This window comes from Chiloscyllium punctatum, chromosome 12 (genome assembly GCF_047496795.1).
Source record: "Chiloscyllium punctatum isolate Juve2018m chromosome 12, sChiPun1.3, whole genome shotgun sequence".
Classification (NCBI taxonomy): Eukaryota; Metazoa; Chordata; class Chondrichthyes; order Orectolobiformes; family Hemiscylliidae; genus Chiloscyllium; species Chiloscyllium punctatum.
In genome coordinates this window covers 15,662,383-15,687,648 of record NC_092750.1, presented here as the reverse complement: position 1 = coordinate 15,687,648, position 25,266 = coordinate 15,662,383, and positions in this window count along the sequence as shown.

Here is a 25,266-nt window from a genome sequence, read left to right as displayed (position 1 = left end):
TTGTTACAATCCTGCTGCTTCAATATATCTTTTAGGGAAGGAAGTCTACCACCCTTACCTGGTCTAGCCTTCCTTTGACCCCACACCCACCACAATGTTGTTCAATTTTAACTGACCCCTGACGTGGGCTAATAAACCGTCTAGGTGTATCCAAGAAGGCAGGTTGCCACCCTTGCCCTCAAACGTTATCATTGGGGATGGGTAATAAAAACCGGCCTCTACCAATGACACCACTCCTCACCGAGGATTAGAAACACTTTTGTGAATTCCCGAAATAAACCTGCACATCAGTGCATCTCTGACAAGTCCCAATTGCATTCCCAGTATCAACCTAGTTCTTCATGTACCTGTGTCCTTTTATCTTTCCCTGACTCTTTGAAATTCTATAATACACTCCAAACAATGTGAATGCACCCTTTTTGTTTTTAAATTCAACCCACGTGGTCTGAATTGAGGCCTCACTTCATCACTCCCACTGACTCCTTGATCAATATTGCAACACCATCATCCCTTTTACCCGTCTACTTGTCAACTTCATGCAAAATGTTATGCAGTTCTCAGCAATTCCAGTAGCCAAAGCTGCTTTTGTGCATGTGTTGACAAAGCGTGCCTGTGCCTTGTGATAACACCATACCATTTCCCTCAGCAGCTGCTGAATGCTGTTACTCCCTGCCCAGTCTTCATCTTCAGTGGACACCCTGTGGCCAGGAGCTGCTTCTGCCAAAGCAAACCCTTGATCTCGGTGGGGATTCCTCAGCTGGCCTGCATACCAGATCACGTTCAGACCCTTTATGTGAGTCACTCCATGGCAGGGTTTACTGTAACAGGAGACAGAAACTTCAACCATCTGCTGTTCCACCCCATGTTCCTGTTGGAAGCCTTTATGTCACAGCACCTTTTGATTCTGTGCAAACATAGTCTCCATTGCAGCAATGCCTTTGATATTTCAGTACTTTGTTCCTGAAACAAGGGCAACCGACTTCTTCCAGAAGTTTCTGCGGACTTTCGCGGCTCTTCTGCAGAGGCATATCACAGTACTGCCTAGACAGTAAGAATTTTTAAGATAATCAAAAGGACTAAACTGCTTCAGAACAAACCTAGACTTCTCTTATTATTAGCCCAACAGAATGACAATGAGGTTTCTTATGGCATAAGGTGCTTATGGAGTCATCTTTTATTATTTAACCTATTTCCAGTGATCTAGGGATCTACAGTGCTCCCTGCACCAACTCCTCAGTTACACATTCAGCTGCTCTACCTGTCAATTCCTTTGTTTTTTTATTAATTCGATTGTAGGATAGGGGCTTCATCGGCTAGGCCAGCATTTATTGCCTATTGGACAGTCACCGACATTGTCATTGCTGTGAATTCTGGAGTCACATGCCAGAACCAAGTAAGGACGGAAGATTTCCTTGTCAAAGTTGTACCAAATCTGCTTCAGTTCAAGAGGAAGGCCATCCATCACTTTCTCAGGGAAACCACTTTTGAAATGTATTCTTCTCAGGGATATGGGTACCGCTGGCAATTTGGACAACATTTGTAACCCATGCCTAATTGCCCTTGAACTGAGTGACTTGCTGGGTCATTTCTGAGGGCAGTAAAGAATCAGCCACACGGGTCTGGAGCTGAGTTTGTATGTAGGTCAGACCGGTTAAGGGTGGCAGATTTCCTTCCCGAAAGGACACGAGTGAGAAACGTGAGTTTCTTTGACAATTGAAAATGCCCTTTAGCCATTCAGTCACATCCTGGACCTTGGACCCAGGGAGGTGGGGTGGGGGCACATGCCATCCTGAAGTCAGGTCTATGGCAACAGGAGCACCTGCCTGTACCACCCCACTTGGTCTCTTGCCAAGATTGTTCTTGTTGTGTTTCTCCTCCCCATCTTGTGTAAAACTGTCCCCACGCTGGGAATGGCAAATATGCAGAGAAGTGGGAAAATGAGGTACTTAGGTGCTCAATAAATGACAGAATTGTTGATCCCAAATGGATCTTCTCACCCAGAACTTAAGGGGTGAGGTGGTGAAAAGGGGCTGAGTACTTTACCAAGGCAAACTCACCCAATTATTACCCTTTCTCATCACCTCCAAAGAGGGAATCATTCCACCCAAAAGACATTCCTAAAACAGAGGCTACTTTGACTGAAATTTTTGTATTTTAAAAAAAATTGGAACAAGGAAAAAAGAGGAAACAAGGTACACAGTTTACAAACCAAAACTTGCTGAACTCAGTGTTGAATCTGATCAGAAGACTGTAGAGTACCTCATTAAAAGCTGAGGTGCTGTTTCTAAATGATACTTTAAGCCGCACTGGGAGAGTACAGCAGGTCAAGGACAGAGATATCAGTTTGTAAAATTGAAGTAATTCACAACTGGAATGTCAAAATTATGCTTATGGACATAGGTTTAAACTGAAAGGGGATAGATTTAAAAGGGCAACTTTTTCAAGCAGAGGATGATGCGTGTATGGAATGAGCTGCCAGAGGAAAGGGTGAAGGCTGGTACAATTGCAACATTTAAAAGGCATCTGGATTGGTATATAACCGTGGGCAGCACAGTGGCACAGTGGTTAGCACTGCTGCCTCACAGCGCCAGAGACCCAGGTTCAATTCCTGCCTCAGGTGACTATCTGTGTGGAGTTTGCACATTCTCCCCATGTCTGTGCGGGTTTCCTCTGGGTGCTCCGGTTTCCTCCCACTGTCCAAAATTGTGCAGGTTAGGTGAAATGGCCAAGTTAAATTGCCTGTAGTGTTAGATGTAGGGGAATGTGTCTGGGTGGGTTGCTCTTTGAAGGGTCGGTGTGGACTTGTTGGGCTGAAGGGCCTGTTTCCACACTGTAAGTAATCTAATCTAATCTAATCATGAATAGGAAGAGTTTAGAGGGTAATTTAGGATATCCACTGGAGTGTAGGAGGGAATGAGGTGACATGATAGAGGTTTATATAAATGATGAGAGGTATAGATAGAGTTGATGGTAGTTGTCTTTTTCCTAAGAATTTCAAGACTAAGGGGCACATTTCTGAGGCGAGAGGAGAGAGATTTAAAAAAGACATGAGGCAAAATTTTACACAAAAAGTCATTCACGTGGAATGAACTTCCTGAGGAAGTGATGGATGCAGGTACAATTACAATGTTTAAAAGACATTTGGATGGATACATGATCAGGAAAGGTTTGGAGGGATATGAGCCAGGAGCAGGCAGGTGGGACTAGATTAGTTTGGGATGATGCTCAGTATGGACTGATTAGACCAAAGGGACTGTTTCCAAGCTGTATGACTCTATGACTCTGGTGGGCATGGACTGAAGGGTCTGTTTCCATGTTGTACACCTCGATGGTTCCATGACAGGATGAAAGTGTTGCAGATAGCGGTCACCCAATCTGTTAAGGAGACCACATTGCAAGCTGTGAAAACAGGAGACTAATCCATTAGTGGCCTTATCACTTTCTGACTTCTGATTGGCTCTACAGGATAGTGTTTGGCTTGTTTTGGGAAGGCTGTGCACTTTCATGATGTCAGCAAAATTCAGGACCATTTTTAATTAAGAGAAAATATAACACAGAACTTACATTTGAATGAAACACTGTGCATCCTGATCATCTGAAATAAAAACAAAGATTACTGAAGAAACTCAGCAGGTCTGGCAGTACCTGTGGAAAGAGAAACAGAATTCATGTTTTGAAGCTGATATGATTCTTCTACATTTTTAGGACATCTCTCACAGTCTCAGGAAGCCCCAATGCATTCTGTTTTTTTTGCACTGTCATCACTGTTTCAGTGAAGGAAACACAGGGCAGCAAAGCTTCACAAGGAGCAGGAAGATAGTGACTGGATAATCTGTTTTTGCTGATGTCACTTAAGCAATCAGTATTATTCTGTTACCAGTGTTCCTCTATAATGAGTGCCATGAGGTTTGCTTTCACATCCTGGTGCAAGACCTAGTAGTAATGGAACATAGAACATAGAACACAGAACATTACAGTGCAGTACAGGCCCTTCAGCCCTCGATGTTGCACCGACCTGTCATACCAATCTGAAGCCCATCTAACCTACACTATTCTATGAATGTCCATATGCTTGTCCAATGACGACTTAAATGTACTTAAAGTTGGCGAATCTACTACCGTTGCAGGCAAAGCATTCCATACCCTTACTACTCTCTGAGTAAAGAAGCTACCTCTGACATCTGTCCTATATCTATCACCCCTCAATTTAAAGCTATGTCCCCTTGTGCTTGCCATCACCATACTTGGAAAAAGACTCTCCCTGTCCATCCTATCTAACCCTCTGATTATCTTATATGTCTCTATTAAGTCACCTCTCAGCCTTCTTCTCTCTACGAAAACAGCCTCGTGTCCCTCAGCCTTTCCTTGTAAGACCTTCCCTCCAAATCAGGCAACATCCTAGTAAATCTCCTCTGCACCCTGTCCAAAGCTTCCACATCCTCCTTATAATGCGATGACCAGAACTGTACACAATACTCCAAGTGCGGCCACACCAGAATTTTGTACAGCTGTAGCATAACCTCATGGTTCCAGAACTTGATCCCTCCCTTAATAAAAGCTAAAACACTGTATGCCTTCTTAACAACCCTGTCAACCTGGGTGGCAACTTTCAAGGATCTGTGTACCTGGACACTGAGATCTCTGCTCATCTACACTTCCAAGAATCTTGCCATTAGCCCAGTACTTTGCATTCCGGTTACTCGGACCAAAGTGAATCACCTCATACTTGTCCGCATTAAACTCCATTTGCCACCTTTCAGCCCAGCTCTGCAACTTATCTATGTCTCTCTGTAACCTACAATATCCTTCGTCACTATTCACAACTCCACCGACCTTAGTGTCGTCTGCAAATTTACTAACCCACTCTTTACGCCCTCATCCAGGTCGTTTGTAAAAATGACGAACAGCAGTAGACCCAACACCGAACCTTGCGGTACAGACTAGTAACTGGACTCCAGGATGAACATTTCCCATCAACCACCACCCTCTGTCTTCTTTCAGCAAGCCAATTACTGATCCAAACTGCTATATCTCCCATAACTCCATTCCTCCACATTTTGTACAATAGCCTACTGTGGGAAACTTATCGAACACCTTGCTGAAATCCATATACACCACATCAACCGGTTTACTCTCATCTACCTGTTTGGTCACTTTCTCAAAGAACTCAATAAGGTTTGTGAGGCAAGACCTAACCTTCACAAAATCATGCTGACTATCCCTAATCAAATTATTCTTTTCTAGATGATTATAAATCCTAGATCTTTTAACCTTTTCCAACACTTTACCAAGAACTGAAGTAAGGCTCACTGGTCTATAATTACCAGGGTTACCTCTACTCCCCTTCTATCCTCCAGTCTTCTGACAGTTTTCCTGTAGACAATGATGATTTAAAGATCAATGTCAAAGGCTCAGCAATCCTAGGATAAATCCCATCCGGCCCAGGGGACTTATCTATTTTCACACTCTGCAGGATTTCTAATACCTCCTCCTTGTGAACCTCAATCCCACCTAGTCTAGTAGCCTGTATCTCAGTATTCTCCTCAAATACTTTGTCGTTTTCTAGAGTGAATGCTGTCAAAAACTTTTCATTTAGTGCTTTCCCTATCTCCTCTGACTCTACACACAACTTCCCACTACTATCCTTGATTGGCCCTAATCTTACCCTCGTCATTCTTTTATTCCTTAAATACCTATAGAAAGCCTTAGGGTTTACCCCGATCCTATCCGCCAACAACTTCTCATGTCTCCTCCTGGCTCTTCTGTGCACTCTCTTTAGGTCTTTCCTGGCTACCTTGTAACCCTCAAGCGCCCTAACTGAGCCTTCACACCTCATCCTAACATAACCTTTCTTCTTCTTCTTGACCAACGATTCCACTTCCTTCATAAACCACGGCTCCCGCGCTCTACAGCTTCCTCCCTGCCTGACAGGTACATACTTATCTAGGACACACAGGAGCTTTTCCTTGAATAAGCTCCACCTTTCTAATGTGCCCATCCGCTGCAGTTTCCTTCCACATCCTATGCTTCCTAAATCTTGCCTAATCGCATCGTAATTGCCTTTCCCCCGGCTGTAGCTCTTGCCCAGTTGTATACACCTACCCCTTTCTATCACTAATGTAAACATAACAGAATTGTGATCGCTATCACCAAAGTGCTCACCTACTTCCAAGTCTAACATTCTTAATATTATAATCCCCAGTCCAATGTTCTGGGGATATTTGGTAATGTTTGAATTCAATAAGGAAAAACCTGGAAAAATAACTTTTGTTTTCAAAACTAGCCTAATGTCAACTATGTAACCTTCATGATTCTCAAAAAAGAAACCCCACTTAGTTTACTAACATCCTTTAGGAAAGGAAACCTGTCACCCTTACATGGTCTGGCCTACACATGATTCCAAACCCACAGGAATGTGGTTAACATTTAATTGCCTTCTGGGTAAATAGGGATGGACAATGAGTGCACCATACTATCCAGAGACACCCAATTCCGATGGAAAAATAATAAAAGCATGAACAGCAACATGGTTTAGCATCTTTTCTGAAAGATGGTCAATGTTACGACTGGGCTCGGTGTGGTTGTGATGGAGGAGAGCTGGAAACAACAGCTGGACTTGATGGCTACTTACACTATTCAAGGGTGGCAGACTTGAACAGGACTTCACCCTCGGGTTCAATAAGTGTGGCACTGGAAAAGCACAGTAGGTCAGACAGCATCCAAGGAGCAGGAGATTCAACGTTTCAAGCATAAGCTATTCATCAGGAACATTCCTGATGAACAGCTTATGCTCGAAACATCAACTCTCCTGCTCTTTGGATGCTGTCTGACCAGCTGTGCTTTTCCAGCACCACCACTTTTTGACTCTGATCTCCACATCTGCAGCCTTCACTTTTACCCTTGGGTTCCAATAGCATGTGATCTGGCATCACTGATGATACACTGTAACAATTAGTACATTAATTTTTAACTCTTTACACTACACAATACAACACCTGTGTCAGTGCAGCGCTCCCTCGTACTGTGTTTTCAGCTACTGAATATTTCACCTGAGTTTGTTGTAAAAGGTTTACCCTGCCACAAGATCTTTCTAGCAGGTAATTAAGAAGGCAAATAGAATATTATCCTTCTCTGCAAGGGTTTAAAGACAGAAAGGTCATGCTGCAGCCATATAGGGTGCTAGTGAGGCTACACTTGGACTACTGTGTAAAGTTGAGAAAGGGTGTACTGGCACTGGAGTGGGTGCAGAGGAGGGTTACCAGGCTAATTCTGGGATTGAGAAGGGGCGGTTTATGAGGAGAGATTGAGTAGACTGGGACAATACTCGTTGGAATTTTAAAAAATGAGGGGAAATCTAATAGAAACATATAAAATTATGAAGGGAATAGATAAGACAGAAGAAGGGAGGCTGTTTCCACTCATGGATGAAACTAGGGGGCATAGCCTCAAAATGAGGGGGAGCAGGTTTAGGACAGTGTTGAGGAGGAACTTCTTCACCCAAAGGGTTGTGAATGTGTGGAATTCCCTGCCCAGGGAAACAGTTCGGGCTACCTCATTGAATGCTTTTAAGGCAAAGATTTTTGACCAGTCAAGGAATTAAGGGTTATGGTGAGTGGGCAGGTAAGTGGAGCTGGGCCCATGAAAAGATCAGTCATGATCTTATTGAATGGCGGAGCAGACTCGAGGGGCCAGATGGCGTACTCCAGCTCCTGTTTCTTACGTTCAGAGATGAATCTTAAGGGGAGGGTCAACTGTGAGTGATGGCCTTTCCAAAACCAGTTGTTTTTACCAATTCCATATGTCATCTTTGCTTTAGGTATTGTTAGCTTTTCTACAAGAAGAAATCCAACTTATTTTGACTGAGCAATGTTTGTGGGTATTGTTTAAAGTTTACAAGCTCTGTGCTCTGGTATATGAAAGATGTTGCTGAATTAAAAACTCATCTGATTCAACTGAAGCATGCTGCATTGAATACAAGCCTTTCCAACTACACAATATGTCCAAGGTCTTGTTAGATTATAACTGCTACTGTTTGCAAATCCAACCCATTATATGCTTCTCTTGAGGAGGAGTGTAAATTGGGCAAGTAAAATGTCCTGCTTTTTCATATTGTATAGTTATGCAAAAAATGTAAATGAGGTTTCGGTTTAGTGAATAGGGTGAAGACAATGGATAATTTATTTTTTAATAGAAATGATGTGTACAGAGAAATCCTTTTGTCAGCATTATTCAATTCTTGTACATCACTTTTAGATAACTGTGGTAGCCTTGGTTTGAGTTTTCTTTGTTATAAATTCAATAGTGGCCCATGATTCAAATTCAAGGAACCTCTTGTGTTAAAAAGGCGTGATGTTGTGACTGCTCTTTATTTTAATGGCCAGAACTGCCACTCGCACAATACTTACGATAAAATCTATTCACACTGCCTTAGATCACATTTATTTTCACAAGGAGGTGTTGCTTTGTAGTGAAGGATCTCAGCTCGACAACATTTTTGGTCAAATCAAGATCCAGACGTGAGGAAGAAAATGAATTAAGCCAAGTATATACCTAGTTTTGTAATACCATGGTAAGTATTACTACAGAGTGGACACAGAGAAAACCTCACTCACTCTGTATGGTTTTAACTCAGTCTCAGCACCTGGACTTATATACCATTTATATGAAAACTGAGTGGAGCTGTGACATTTGTGTTAACTCACAAAGCAGTTTTATGTATTTTATGATACTTTCCAATATTTTGCTCTTGAGGCGTAAGTGTTCCGACATGTTAACTACAAGGTAATCAGACCAAATAGCTTCCATTTTCCTGGGCAGACAAACACTAAGTATTAGCAGAATATTGTAGGAAGATGCCATAGTCAGAGAACACAGTGATCCAGGATTAAAAAGAATTCAGCTGACTTCAGGATTCAGAAAGAGATAATGACATTGGAGACAGTCCAGTGAAGGTACACCAGCTCACTCCAGGCATAGAAGGGATTTTTTTTATGTAGAGAGGTGGGTCTGTACTCATTGGAATTTAAAAGAATGAGAGAAGACCCTATTATAACATATAGGAATCTTAGGAGCTTGACAGGGTAGATGCAGAGAGGTTGTGGCAGAGTGTCGGACCAGAGGACTTAATCCCAGGGTACGTGGTTACCCAGTTATGACAGAGGTAAATAGGATTCTATACTTATATGTATGTATGTATGTATCTATCTATCTATCTATCTAGGTGAAAGTGAGGACTGCAGATGCTGGAGATTAGAGTCAAGAGCGTGGTGCTGGAAAAGCACAGCAGGTCAGGCAACATCCAAGGAGCAGGAGAGTCGACATTTATCAGGAATGTCTTTTGCCTGAAATCAATCAAGCAATCTATCTATCCAAACTTGAAAGGATTCAGAAAAGATTTACAAGGATGTTGCCAGGGTTGGAGGATTTGAGCTATGGGGAGAGGCTGAACAGGCTGGGGCTGTTTTCTCTGGAGTGTCAGAGGCTGAGGGGTGACCTTATAGAGGTTTACAAAATTATGAAGAGCATGGATAGGGTAAATAGGCAAAGTCTTTTCCCTGGGGTCGGCGATTCCAGAACTAGAGGGCATAGGTTTAGGGTGAGAGGGGAAAGGTATAAAAGAGAACTATGGGGCAATATGTTCACACAGAGGGTGGTACGGGTATGGAATGAGCTGCCAGAGGAAGTGGTGGAGGCTGGTACAATTGCAACCCTTACAAAGCATCTGGATGGGTATTTGAATAGGAAGGGTTTGGACGGATATTGGCCGGGTGCTGGCAGTTGGGACCAGATAGGGTTGGGTTATCTGGTCGGCATGGATGGGTTGGACCGAAGGGTCTGTTTCCATGCTGTAAATTTCTATGACTCTATGTCTATCTATCTATCTATCTAACTAATTATTATTCTATTTATTTATTGTCACATATATGCAGAGAGATACAGTGAATAAAGTGTTCCACCACCACAATATGGCACTATTTTGAGGTAAAAGAAGAATAAAAGAAAGCACTGAAATAGAGTTCATCTTCATCAGCCAAGTCCCAAACATGGCTCCAGAGCTTCTGCAAGGTCCCTGCTGTTGAGGCTGGGTTTTTAATACATTCAAGGCTGAGATAGTCAACCTTAACCAGTAAGGAAGTCAAAGGTTGTGGGGAAAAGGCAGGAAAGTGGAGTTGAAGATTATCAGACCAGCCACAATCTCATTGATTGGCAGAGTGGGCTGAATTGCCTTCTTCTAATCTGATGTCTTGTGGTCTTATGGTTTTGTGAAACATGTTTTTCATGATTTTAATTGTACCCCTTTATTAAGCAGGCTTGTGGGTGCCCATTTGAACATCTTGCTCTATGCCTCAGTATCCAAATTATTCTGTTCACTGTTTTGTAATATTTTTCATGGTGACTTTACATAAATATAATTTGTTACTGAAGCTTTTATGGAAGCTTGCGTAGAGGGCTTTGCTATGAATTGTATTAGTAATTTGGCTCAGTGTGAGGAGTAGTAAAATTGGTGAACTATCATGGAACAAACTTCAATTTGGATGAACTTTTGTGCCTGATCATTAATAAAATCAATGTTAGGGCAATGTTTACCCATGGGTTTCAGGATCTCGGTGGGGGGACCAAATGGAGTTTCTGAGTCGCACTTGCTGGGAGCCAGACTGGGTGAGGTTTTTCCTAGAGTCTACCTCTGAGTGGGACTCCTCTGTGCTCAGCGTCCAATAAAGGACATCAGGCCAAATGATGTTTGCCCAGCAACTGGGAAGGGGTCTTTAGACATGGCAGTTGCACTAGGAGAGGGTGTGTCCTGCTCAAGCTTGTGTCTTCAACATTAAGGCTGCCTTGGAAGCAAATTTCAATGATAGGTTAAGGGAGGACAAGTAATTTGGTTCCTCACAGTGAAGGGAAAACCCTTTCCATGGGGTTTGGGATTGGGCTGTAGATATGGTTTCACTGGTGATGGGCACACCAACAGCAATGGCTAACACACCTTAGTCTCCATTCAAACTGTCTGTCCTCTTTCAATAAGACAACTTGCATCTGACTGGCAACTTACCAGCCAGGGTAGGAGAGTGAAGCCATCCGAACCCCTACAGATTTCCACTCAAGCATTCTGTAAATGTCGCTGTTGCTGAGAATACAGGACATTGAACTGCTTAGTCATGGTCTTAGGTTCATCTCAAGGACTCTAAGACTTTTCTGTACCGCATATTCACAATCTACTTATTGTACTCGACATTATGTCCTCTTTAAACTTTATACTTGTGTTTGTACCCACACTTGTCATTCCAATTTATAGCTTTTCTCAAGATTAGCAGGTAATGAAATTCTTCTTTCTTTCAAATCCTGTCATTGACTGCTTAGTCTTGACTGGAACAATGTTTTAATTGAAGTGTAACACAGGGGCATGCTAAAATGAAAGGGAAACCTTTGCTGCAGCCAACTGAGGGGTAGGGATAAAAGGAATGGAGCTAATTCACCTTTCCACACCCGGCTGTAAGAATGTGCAAATCAATATTTGATACTGTGATGTTGGTTATAAGAAGATTACACTTTATTAAGGTGTCTGTTAGTTCAGTTGGTTAGTTTGAACTATCTTGTGATGCCAACAGTGTGGGTTCAACTCCCACACCAGCTGGGGTTAACATGAAGGACTGTCCCCTTTGCCTGAGATGTGGGGAGACCCTCATGTTAAACCACCACCAGTTGTCTCTCTCTCTCTCTCTCTCTCTCTCTCCAACGAGAGAGCAGCCCTGTGGTCTGGTCACTTTACCTTTTACACTTCATTACAACACAAAGTATATTTTATTCTGTGAATCCGATATGACTATTTTGGAAGAAAGGTCAAATTGGGATTTGAAATGTTAACTCTGTTCCTCTCCCACAGATGCTGCCGGGCGCGTTGAGTTTCTTCAACACTTTGTGTCATTTCAGAACTCCAGCATCTGCAGTGTTTTTGCTTTAATTTTCTTTTGTTGGTTCCACACACCCTTCCCCCACCCCCATCCTTTGCATCTCCTCCCAGATGTCTCCTTTTGCTGTTGCTGATACACATGTCAGAGGAAACCTCTACAGGGGACCTCATTACCAGCGCCTCCTTTAATCAGCAGCTGCAAAACAAGAAAAATGATCTGGCATTAAGGTCCTTTCGAGTCTGTTTTGTTCTGCAGTGCCAATCTGTACACGAAGCAACTGTGGATGTACAATCATTAACCCAGCGTGCTTTCGTATAGAATTTCAGCTTGATGTGCCCAAGTCCCACACAATGTCAGGCACAGTCAGTCAAGCGATCCTGCAAGAATATTGAGGATAAAATTTACAGGTAGAGGAATTAGAAAATTAGAACATAATTCTTTTTTGGCTGAAAAAGTACAATGTTGAAGATTTAAAGGGAGAAAAGCTGAATTGTGGTATTGGTATTTTGTCACCACAGTCTTACCAGACCAAAGGACTCATTAGAGACAGAACATTAGGAGGCTAATACCATGCTGCAATATATTTTTGTTCGTATTTCTGCCTGAGGGCAGAAGACAGGTCCTGAACCCATTCCAGCCATTACAGGGATCGAAACCTGCGCTGTTGACACCAATCTGATCTACATCCTTAACTATGAAGTCCTGAAATGTGACTTGAACCCAGAGCTGCTGGTTCAGAGGTAAGGATATTACCCACTGTGCCTGAAGACTGCCCACTCCCAGTGTATTATGAACTTCAAACAGATTTTTCTGCTTTATAATTGAACACCAAAGTCTTCAAAAGGTTGCTGCCCAAAGGTCATTGGACTTTTTATGTGGATTTAAACCAGTCCTCTGTCTCAAAATGGAACAAATGAAACATTCAAGACTGGTGATAATTAATATTCTTTTCTGAAACTACTCCAAAAGAGTATTGGAAAAGTTCTTTGAACTTGTTAAAGGTCACATGATAAGATGGCCATGTTTGCAGTCTGCTTTAAAATCAGAAAGATGTTATTTGCAGACAGAGAGTTCCACTGAACAATCAATCCAGCTGCAAGTTATCAAAGAAACCAAGGTAATAATCCTTGAAAGTACATAATCCTAACAGAGTGAATGATATTCATAAAGCCGTTCCAAGTTCTCCTCAATATTTGGCTACAAGAATCCTCATAATTTACTAAGAATTATTCACTGTATCAGATCTTCAATTCAACTTTAAGCATTACCTTCATCTAAGAAAATGACTCAGCTAAGTACAAGCTACACTCGAATCTTCATCTTCATCTCTAGCTCATTCCCTTATGAATGTGGGTGTATTTTAGACAAGTGAATGAAATGCTGTGTTTTAAAATTCAGAGAAAATGTATAATAATAGCCTTTTTAAAAAAGCTTGCTGCTGGAAATGTTTAATTAGGACACTCATTGGAAAATAAACAGCCCTTACATACAAACAAAGTGCCATGGCCATTGGAAAAGAAACAAATAGCAACAGTTCATAAATATATAAATAAAATCTAAAGCAACTTGCATTAATATAATGCTTTTAATGTGGTAAAGCTTCCAAAGACATTCCAAAGAAATTGCTGAGTCCAATGATTAAATTATTCAGTGCTTGATTATGTGAGCCTGGTAACTGATCCATGCTCACTGTGCTTGATTGACCTAGCCTGGGTGTAAGCTTGGTAAGGTAAATAGACCACAGAACTTAACAGAAACTTAATTGTGAGGATGAGATTGCAGACATATTTTAAAACTTTTATCAGCAAATCTTTTGTGCAATTAGAAACTAACTTTATCTCTACATACTTCTGAGACATATAAAACATAACAAGAAAACGTTATCAGATGAAATTTGACACTGAGCTTTGCAGAGTTTTTAAGCAAAAACTCAGATCAAGGATGTAGTTTTAAAGGAGTAATATAAAGAAGGAAAGAATAATAGAGAATTGAAGAGGCTTATTAATATGCCTGTATTTGGAGACCAGGTAGATAATAAACCATCAGTGTTAGAAAACAGGGATGCTCCTGGCTAGAATTAGAACCTTGTAAAGTTCGCTCAGTTAGAGATCAAACGGTGGGAAACAGAAGATAATATTCCATTAGGAAGCCGTTCTTCCTGGAAGAACAGTTCTGCACAAAGAATTGAATAAGGTGCAAACTGATTTCTGTGACATCTCAGTAAGAGTGGGAATATCACTGGGAAACATTGGACCATCATGAATTCTCCAGCTTCCCATTCTGCTCAAATTATTGTTATCTTGTGGGCAATGTGATAGAAATAGACATCTGAAGCACTGGTTACAGGTTTTTGCACTTCAGGTCAAGGATGTGAAATTAGTGAATCCATCAAGGGATCAGAAACAATTGTCAAGCTACACTTTACCCCTGTATGGACCTACACTGAGCAAAATCCTGTGATGAGAAGATGTGGCAGAGACTGTCCAGTGGAGGAGTAAGCTGTTGAATGATCTCTCCCAAAAGCTTTGTTTCCTTTCAGGCCATTGCTTTTTGAGGGATGTGAACAAGGAACACATGCTTGCCCACCCCATTAGCTACTAATGACATTGATGTACCAGAGATCAGAAAGCAAGCAAAATGATACATTTGCAACGAGTATCCTTCTCTCATTTGGTGAATACACTTTATTTTGGAACGTATTCAGCTTGGTTCTGGGTTTGATCTCTATTTGTTGATCTCAGCTGGACAGGAAAAGGAAAGGAAAGAAAGACTTAGACTTATATAGCACTTTCCATGTCTACCAGACATTTCAATAAATCCAATAAAGTTCATTTTGAAACCTAGTCACTATTGTAATGTAGGAAATTGAGCAGCTAATTTGCGTGGGACCAATTCCAACAAACAGCAATGTGATAATAGATAATTTGAGTTTTGGTTTTGAAATGTTGATTGACCAATACATCGGAGACTACTCCCCTGCTCTTTAAAATACTGCCACAACATCCAAGCAAGCATTTTATTTCATTTCATCTCAGAGATGGCCCGCCTGAACAATATATTGCTCCCTCAGTCTGGTATTGAAGTGACAGTCTTTAGTTTTGTGTCTCTGTAGACCCCTGCCCCAAGGATAGAGAAAGGTGAAAATTCACATCGGATTACTGTTTTCAGTCCATGTTGAGTACATCATAGTCAGCCTCAGTTGTTGAATGCCCTTCTGTTCAATAAGCTTCAAACACTGCCACTCTATCTTTACTCATATAGGACAAATGTAAAGCTTTCAAGACCAATTGGTGGCACTTGCACCTCTCAGTTAGATGGCCAGTCTCTCATATTTGAGCGTATTGTTTTGGCTGACACATGTGTGAGACACCATGATGCTCCTTGGAAGAAAGGCACAAAGTCTTTCCCAGGCCCAAAGTTATTCCTCAGCCTTGCCCTAGAAACCAATTATCAATTCATTCATCTTATTGTTATTTGTGTGACATAAGAATACAGGAGCAGGAGTAGGCCATTCAGCACCTCTGCCATTCAATGAGATCATGGTTGATCTGTGGCCTAATGGCATATACCTGCCTTTTGCCCCATATTCCTTAACATATTTGCTTAACAAAAAAATTATCTATCTCCAAGTTAAAATCACAATGGGCCTGGCTTTGTATGAATTGGCTGTTACATTTGCCAATGTAAGAACAGCAATTACACTCCAAACTACTTCAGTGACTACAAGACATCCTAGGAATGTGAAGGGGCTGCATAAATGAAAGTTTATTCTCTCTCCTTGCTTTTCAACTGACCTTATATTGAAAAATGATAACTTTTTAAATGTTACAATACATATTTTATCGCACTTGAGCTTTGTCAGTCTCTCTTCTTCTGTCTCTCATTATTTTGTGCCCTGGTATGTTTTGTATCAAAAGTCATAAAGGTTTTGACATCCAAAGCTTTTGGATCAGAAAGCAAGCTTTGAATTATTGCCCAATTTACCTGTACCTTGCTAGACAGTTGTTCAAGCCTCTGAAATCAGGCAGAAAATTCTTTGGCTCATAGGCTATGAGACACAGTTTTGATGAGGTATCAATCTGAGGACACTTCTTCCCTTCAGCTGGGGAAGGTTTATGTAAAGGATGTCTGATATTGGAAATTCGGTGACAAAAGAAATTGTCAATCATTTGTGGATTAAGTTTCAAGATAACCATTTCAATGGGATCGTCCTCAATCCAATAGGAGATGGCAGTGCCACTGTTGTAATCATCTAGAGGTCAAGCCAATGCTGGACAATGTTAGTTCAAATCCCAATGTGGTAGCTTATAGAAATTAAATTCAATCAATAAATCAGGAATAGGAAGCTGGCTTCAGTGGTAGTGACTTTGAGACTACCAGCTGATTTTATTAAAATCCATCTGGCTCATTAATATCCTTTAGGAAGGAAATTAGTTTTCTTTACTTGGTCTGGGTTTTTTTTTATTCATACATGGGATGTGCGTTTCACTGCTCAGGTCAGTGGCCATTTATTGCCCATCTCTAATTGTCCAGAGGGTAGTTAAGAGTCAACCATATTATTGTGGGTCTGGAGTCACATGTAGGCCAGACCAGGTAAGGATGGCAGTTTCCTTCCCTAAAGGACATTTGTGAACCAGATGGCTTTTTCTTGATAATCGACAATGGATTCATGGTCATCATTAGGCTCTTAATACTAGATTTTTATTGAATTTAAATTCCACCATCTGCCATGGTAGGTTTCAAACTTGGACTCCAAAATATTAGCTGGATCGCTGGATTAACAGTCCAACGATAATACCACTAAGCCATCACCTCCTTCTACAGACAACTTTGTATTCACAATAATGTGGTTGACTCATAACTGCCCTCTGACTGAGTAAGCCACTCAGTTCAAGTGCAATTGAGGATGGATAATGAATGCTGGACTTGCCAGTGGAATCCATGTCAGGAGCAGCAGAAATAATATGAGGATAAATGTTTTCATGCAGTGAGAGGTGAGGGCCTTGAATGTAATGTTTGTGACTGTCGTGGAAGCAGGAACAATTGAGGCTGGCAAAAGGGAATTAGGTTTTTTTTTGAAGAGGAACAATGTGAAAGGTTATGGGAAGGAAAATGGCATGAATGAGATGCTCATTTGCAGAGCCAAGACAGACATTATGGGATGAATGGCCTCCTGCCATCCTGTAGCAATTCTGCAGCCAATATCACAGTGACATTTTAAAGCCAGCATTGTGGCTTAGATCAGCAAGTTCCAACCACTGTCTATAGCCTGTGTAGCGACTGATTCATCCTACCCATGTAAAATATTTCCTGGAGGCATGTGCATTTGTGTTTTTTTTGGGCTTCTGTTGAGTCATTTGGAATTAAACGCATATGGTGCTGCAGAACCTTGTCATTTGCATTGTTCCATGCCCTATGTGTGACATTCAAGTGACAAATCAGCCTCTTCAATGTGCCAGAACACTGCGGTAGCTGAATGCTGTGGAGAAAAAATAGTAATTTAACATGTAAGCTGTCTTTGTAGAATTGCAGGGTCATTAGTGGGCCAGTGAGTCAGAAATATATAAATTGTATTTAGTGCTGTCTTCAGTTTCACTGAATATTCTGCCCTTCCATCAGTGTGGGAAGAAAGGTTTGATCACATGGCTTGAAATATTTTCTGTACGTGCTGCATGATTGAGTGAATAATCATTTAGTAATGACACGTAAGCTATTTTGGCTTAATAAAGTGACAGTGTCTTCACATTACAGCATGATTATGACTGTCATTTGCCAAGCTTAAGTTGGAAGGACAGCAGAGAGTTAATTGCCTCATCAGGAAATATCAGTTTAGATAGGAAGCATAAAGACTGAGCCATTCTGAACTCTTCCTGTCGATGGTTGTTCCAAATTGACTCACTTTTGGTTCCTTTGTGCACATTGGTGTTATTACATAACAGCTACAAGTTAGGCTTAAATGCGAGACAGAATGTGCAGGCAGAAGGATGCCAGGCTCATCTGAATCTCCATTGATACCTATTTACATTGGTCTGGTTTAGTAAACGGAGAAAGCTTCAGCATGTGGCCTACTGGGATTCTGTGGCTTCAGTGTTTTCCAGCACCACTCTAATCTAGATTTTGTGTCTTCGGTGTTGTTCGGGACCATGGCCTGTCAGGGTGGGGTTGGGTATGGGTGTGAGGTTTGGAGAGTGAAGAGAACTAGACAAATGGTAATTTTGTGCAGCAAGGAAAAAGTGGTCTTGTCGGTATCATTACCATTTGCACCTTGGGTGTTAAAATTCACTGTGGTCCCTTTAATATGACCTCCTCCTGTTCAGGAACACTTCTGTTATTCAGTAATATATTCAGTCCAAAAATGATCTGGCCTTGAGGTAAAGGTATCAAGTTTCAAGTTGGGGGTTTTGGAAATGGTGGCAAAATTGCAAGAGATAATCGATAATTAACTGATAACATGATCTTACAGGTTCCAGATAATTTTCGTTGCAGTAAAAAATGAAGGACTATATTTTAGAAGTGGCAAAAGCAAAAAGAAGCTTACCTTAAGTAGAGAGTCAGCTGGTACAGTTGGTTTGCAATGCCACATATCACTCACAGTGCAGGGTCAACTTCTGTATTGGTTAACGTCACCATAAAGACCTTGTCTAAGGAATGGTGACACACAGGTTAAACTCAACATAAAAATTGTCTCTCTCTAATGACAGAGCAGCCTCTGGTACTGTGATGACTGTCATCCTCAATGGAGGCAAGGTTGGTTTTCAGTGAAACCCATATTAAGCCCTTGTGAATTATTCCAGTTATGATCGAGGAAGTTGCCAATGGTGGGTGGCTGAGAAATAAGTGAAGGTTTGAGTTATATTGAGTCATGGTCCATCCAGAATGAACATAGGTACATTATGCTTTCCCTTTCCCTTTCCCTGCCACTTACGTGTGCTGCAGACGAAACTCTTGGTGGAGTGATATATAAATAATACGATTTTATTAGCACAAGCAAGCTTCACAAAAGGATAGAATTGATTGGAAAGAATGACTGATGGGAGACAGGAAGGGAATGTGTCTTTCCAAGTTACCAATGAAGCTGTTTCCATCATCCTTTCTGACGGTACAATTCAACCAGTAGCAACCCAGAGCCCCAGGCTGATCACCTGGGGATATGGGTTCAAATCCTGTCATGGTCTATATGTGGTTGATTCTTAACTGTCCTCTGAGCGATTAGGGATGGGCAATAAATGCTGACTGACATAGCCAGCAACACACACATTCAATAAATAACTAAAGGAAAAGCTTGCACGATTCTGATCGCCTCTATACTCTCCACTTAATCATGTCTGCTCTGAGGAGTACAACCGTATATTAAGCTCAGGTGAATGGACACTTAGAGTCATAGAATCATAGAGATGTATAGCATGGAAACAGACTCTTTGGTCCAACCCGTCCATGCCGACCAGATATCCCAACCCAATCTAGTCCCACCTGCCAGTATCTGGCCCATATCCCTCCAAACCCTTCCTATTCATATACCCATCCAGATGCCTTTTAAATGTTGCAATTGTACCAGCCTCCACCACTTCTCCTGGCAGCTCATTCCATCCATGTACCACCCTCTGTTTGAGAAAGTTGCCCCTTAGGTCTCTTTCATATCCTTCCCCTCTCACCCGAAACCTATGCCCTCGAGTTCTGGATGCCTCCACCCCAGGGAAAAGACTTTGTCTATTTACCCTACCCATGCACCACATGACTTTATAAACCTCTATTAAAAGGCTTTATTAAAGTTAATTATTTATAAGGGATGGTTAAAAAAGGGACATTGATAAACTATTCAGATTGCAGTTTGATGTGATCTAACACCATTATGACATAACTCATTGCACACATAGCAGCCAAAATTATAGTTAACACTTTACTCTCCAAAACCCACCTTCTCCTGAAATCTCTTATCCTATACACCATTACGTAGGAATCTCTAATCTGAAAAATCAAAAACCCTGGAGAAGCTCAGCAGGTCTGGTAGCAGCATAGAGTCATAGAGATGTGCAGCACAGAAGCAGACCCTTCGGTTCAACTCATCCATGCCAACCAGATATCCTATAAAGACCTAGTCTCGTTTGCCAGCATTTGGCTCATATCCATCTAAATCCTTCTTATTCATATATCCATCCAGATGCCTTTTAAATGTCGTAACTGTTCCAGCCTCCACCATTTCCTCTGGCAGCTCATTCCATACATGCACCATCCTCTGTGTGAAGAAGTTGCCTCTTAGGTCCTTTTTAAATCTTTCCCCTCTCACCTTAAACCTATGCCCTCTAGTTTCGGACTCCCCAACCCCAGGGAAAAGACTTTAGCTATTTACCCTATCCATGTCCCTCATGATTTTATAAACCTCAACAAGGTCACCCTTCAGCCTCCGATGCTCCAAGGAAAATCACCCCAGCCTATTCAGCCTCTCCCCAACGCTCAAACCCTCCAAGTCTGGCAACATCCTCATAAATCTTTTCTGAGCCCTTTTAAGTTTAACCACATCTTTCCTAAAGGAGGGAGAACACATGATACCATTTCTTACTTCATTCTTCTAACCCCATTGGGGATAACAAGGCCAATGTTACACCCTCTATGTTGTGTCAAATAAAAGTCACATGATTATTGCTGAATGGATCTCTGGGTACCAAGATTGGCAATGTGATGGAAGGAGTATCGACAGTGCTATCGAGCAGCACTGGCAAAGGAATAACCTGCTCAGTGGCACCCAGGTTGGGTTCTTCCAGGGAAACTCTGCTCCTGACCTCATCATAGACTTAGATCAAATATGGATGAACGAGCTTAACTCCAGAGGTGAGGTTAGAGTGATTGCTCTTGAAGTCAAGGGTCCATTTAACCATGTGGCATAAGGAGCCCTCGAAGAACTGGAGTCAACAGGAATCAGGGAAAATGTTATACTGGTTGGGTCCCTACCTGACACATAAGAAGATGGTTATGGCTGTTGGAGGTCAGTGATCTCAGCACCAGGACATCTCCATAGAAGTTCATAAGTGGCTTGTCTCAGGCCCAACCAACTTTAGCTGCTTCATTAATGAACCCCCTCCGCAGTCATTAGGTCAGATTTGGTGATATTCCTTGATGATTGCACAAAGTTCAGCACCACGCATGACGACTCAGGTATTAAAGCAGTCCACACCCATATGCAGCAAGAGCTGAATAATATCCAGGCTTGTAGCACACAAATGCCAGACAACGACCATCTCCATCAAGAGCCCCTAAATGTTCAATGGGATTACTGTAGCCTTTTTAAAATTCACTCATGGATGTGGGAATTGATGGCTGGCCTGTATTTATTGCCCATCCCTAATTGCCCTTGAGAAGGTTGTTGAGCTGCTGTAGTCCACCTGCTATGGGTTGAACCACAATGCCCTTGGGGGTGGATATTCCAGGATTTTGATCCAGTGACAGTGAAGGAACAGTGATGGTGAGTGAGACCAGAAAAGGAGCAGATGCATGGGAACATCACCTGCCAGTTCCCCGACAAGCCACATATTATCCTGACTTGGAACATTTTCACCTTTCTTGCACTGTTACTACATCAATGTCCTGTAAATTCCTTTCTTACCCTACAGCGAGTGCTCCTAAACAGCAAGGACTGCAGCAGTTCAAGAAGGCAGCTCACCACTCCCTTGCCACTAAATAAGAAACATTTTTTTCCTTATGTTCTGTTTTGAGCTGTTTTTTCACCATCTCAGGAATCTTGCCGGTTGTGGTGTTCCCATGTCATCCCCCGTTGTTGATATCCTAGGGGCTACTGCCAACTAGAAACTGAATTGGGCCAGTCATACAAATACCGTGGTCACAACAGCAGGTCAGAGGCTAGGAATTCTGCATTCACCTGTCTCCCTAGTATTTGGCTAATATCAGAAGGAGTGTGATAGAATACTCTCCACTTGTCTGGATGAATACAGGAGAGAGTGAGGACTGCAGGTGCTGGAGAGTCAGAGGCAAAACGTTTGGTGCTGGAAAAGCACAGCAAGTCAGGCAGCATCTGAGAGGCAGGAGAATCAACATTTCGGGCACAAGCCCTTCATCAGGAATGTCGCTCCAACAACACCCAAGAAGCTCAACATCATCCAGGATAAAGCATCTCACTGGACTCAAAGCCCATCTTCAAAATTCATTCCCTTTAACAACAACACATCGATGCAGCATTGTGGACCAGCCACAAAATGCACTACAGAAATTCACCACAGCTTTTAGACAGCACATTCCAAGCCTCTTTCTCTGAGACCAGAAAAGGAGCAGATGCATGGGAACATCACCTGCCAGTTCCCCTACAAGCCACATATTATCCTGACTTGGAACACTTTCACTTTTCTTGCACTGTTACTACATCAATGTCCTGTAAGTTCCTTTCTTACCCTACAGCGAGTGCTCCTAAACAGTAAGGACTGCAGCAGTTCAAGAAGGCAGCTCACTGAATAAGAAACATTTTTTTTTTCCTTATGTTCTGTTTCAAGATCTCTTTTTCACCATTGGCCACTGGTTCACAACCCTTTAGCCATTGGGAGCAATTCTTTTCTCTCTCTCTCTCTCTATCTACTCTAACAGTCTCCTCATTGTTTTGAATACCTCCAATGAATCTTCTCTCAACTTTCACTTACATTCATACGATTATACAATGGGTAGGCCACTCAGCCCCTCAAACCTTCCAAACCATTCAATAAGATCTCCTCATCTCTGTCTTAAATGGGTGACCCTTTAATTTTAAATAGAGACCATTCGTTCTGGATTGTCCCAAAAAATCCTTTCCATGTATATCCCATCAAGACACCTCAGATCATCAGATGTAGAAGCAGAAGTAGGCCATTTGGCCCATTAAGTCTGCTCTGCCATTTAATTAAGGCTTAGCCCACCTGATAATCCTCAACTTCATTCTCCTACCTTTCTCCCCATGGATCCCATGTTTCTCCCCACTGAGGAGAGCAATCTAACCTTCATTAACAAACAAACGTTACTGAAGTAACACCACATGGAGAGTAATTTTAAACAGTCTGTTCTGATATAATGCGATAGTTCTGTTCCCGTGCGATCCTGCATTATAAGAAAAGCGCATAATAACAGCACCATTTAAACCAATAGGACCAGAGTCGCATTATAGCCAATATGGGTAAGGGAAGTATGTGTTCTACAAATAATGGTCTAAATTCTTTAATCGCATTATAGACAACTTGCATTGAAGAAACACGTGTTATAACCAAATCAACTGATCTACCACTAATTGAAACAGGACCATATGAAAATCACGAGGGAGACATAATGGTTGGCTGATCCAAATAACCCTGTGTAAAATAACCTCCTTCTCAAGTACGGGCATAATCATAATTGAAATGATAAATCTAGCTTTGATTTATTTTATTCACACCATCCACATAGAGTTGTGGGGTGTGGGGAAAGACAGTTTCCTCAGTCAGCCTCTCAGATGCATCGAAGAGTAACTTAGCCTATTGTTGGCAAATTGTGCCCCGATCTACTGCAAAACCTCTGGCAACGGTGCGGCAGCAGAAGATGGGCTGATGCAGGATCTGAGGTATCATTAAGTGAGAAATAATGTCAGGGTCACATCCCTCAAAGCGCCGGGAGGAACACTGTTGTGACTTGATCACACAGTGCATTCACATTATCCTGAGAAAAGGAAATTAATGAATGCTAAGTTCCAAGGTCTTGGTATAATTGGCCATGGCAAGAAATCAGAGCAAGGTTTAAATTATTGTTCTTTGATTAACTACTTGCAATGCCAGTTTCTTCACTGGAGCTATGGATGATATTACTGTAGCCAGGTGTCTTTTTAAATCAGAGATACTGCTGCAAGTGTAATAATTTGTTCCAGAAACTTTTAAAGGCAATTTTTTGACTTCTTAAGTGTCTTTGTTTACTTTCAGAGAAATGATATCTTAATTATTTTATCAATATCACTTGGAATGAGATGGAGTTATATTGACAGAAATGATCAAACAAATATAATCAAGTTCAGATATTAAAGATTGAAACACAAGATTGAATGATTTAGTAATAAAGAGCTATTTCTTTCACCACCTGATCATGGTTTTTAGATTCTTTTAACAATTCATGTAATGAAACAGCTCAATAGATATATTTTGTACCTACGAGGCCATTCTGGAAAGTAAAATAATACATATTATGCATGCAAGGTGTGATTTTATGAGTTAGGGTTTAATCTAAGAAGTATCATCCGGCCCACAGCATTTCTGCTCATGAATTCAAAATTCCTTCATGTTTTACTTCAGAGTTCAAATTCAAACGCCGACCTCTGAAATGCTAAGGGTTATTTATGAAGAATATCTCATTTAATCAAGATAACAAGGGCGATGTTGGCCTAGTGGTAATATCATGGAATGTTAATCCTCAGACCCGATAAAGTTCTGGAGACCTGGTTTGAATCCTGCCTTGGCAGATGGTGGAATTTGAGTTCAATTAAATATTTGGAATAAGAAATCTAATGATGACCATGAATCCATTGCCAATTGTCACAAAAACCTATCTGGTTCATGAATGTCTTTTATGAAGGAAACTGCCATCCTTACCTAGTCTGGCCGACACGTGATTCCAAGCCCACAGCGATGTGGCTGACTCTTAACTGCCCTCTGGGTAATTAGGAATGGGCAATAAATGCTGCCTATCCAGCGATGCCCTCATCCCATGAATGAATAAATAAAGAAAAGAAATCTGTCTACTCTAATTTCTTGGTTTGTTGCAGATTGTACTACCCTGAAGGGGTAGATTTACAACATTTTAAAGATGTTTGTAGAGAAATATGGATAGGAAAAGTTTAGAGTGATTCAGGCCAAACACAGTTAAATGTTCAGGTTAGGAAGCCTAATCAGGATGGACACGTTTGGCCAAAGGGCCTGTTTCTATGCTATATACCTCTATGACTCTATGATCCTCTGTAGTTGAGCCTCTGAGTAAGTTGTGGATGGAACTGTGGCCTCAAAAGTCAAATGTTAGTACTCTGCTAGAAGGTTGGAATTTGTACATCTCAGAAAATTCAGAGTGTGCTGCTCAATAATCTTACCATCAATATATACAATCTGTTAATAAATATTGTTACAAGTTTTGATTTGATTTATGTCACATGTTTTGAAGTACAGTGAAAATTATTGTTTTGTATTCTAACCACACAAATCTACAGCAGTGCACCCTGCTTTATTAGAGTACATGCTGTCAACCAGAGTTCATACTTCAGTTGATTGGACAAAAGACACTGACTGCAAGGGTCCTGTGTGAAATATGTTTCAAATCGCTTTCCTAACTTGGGAAGTGGGAAAATATCACTGTGGACCAGTAGGTGATGTTTTGA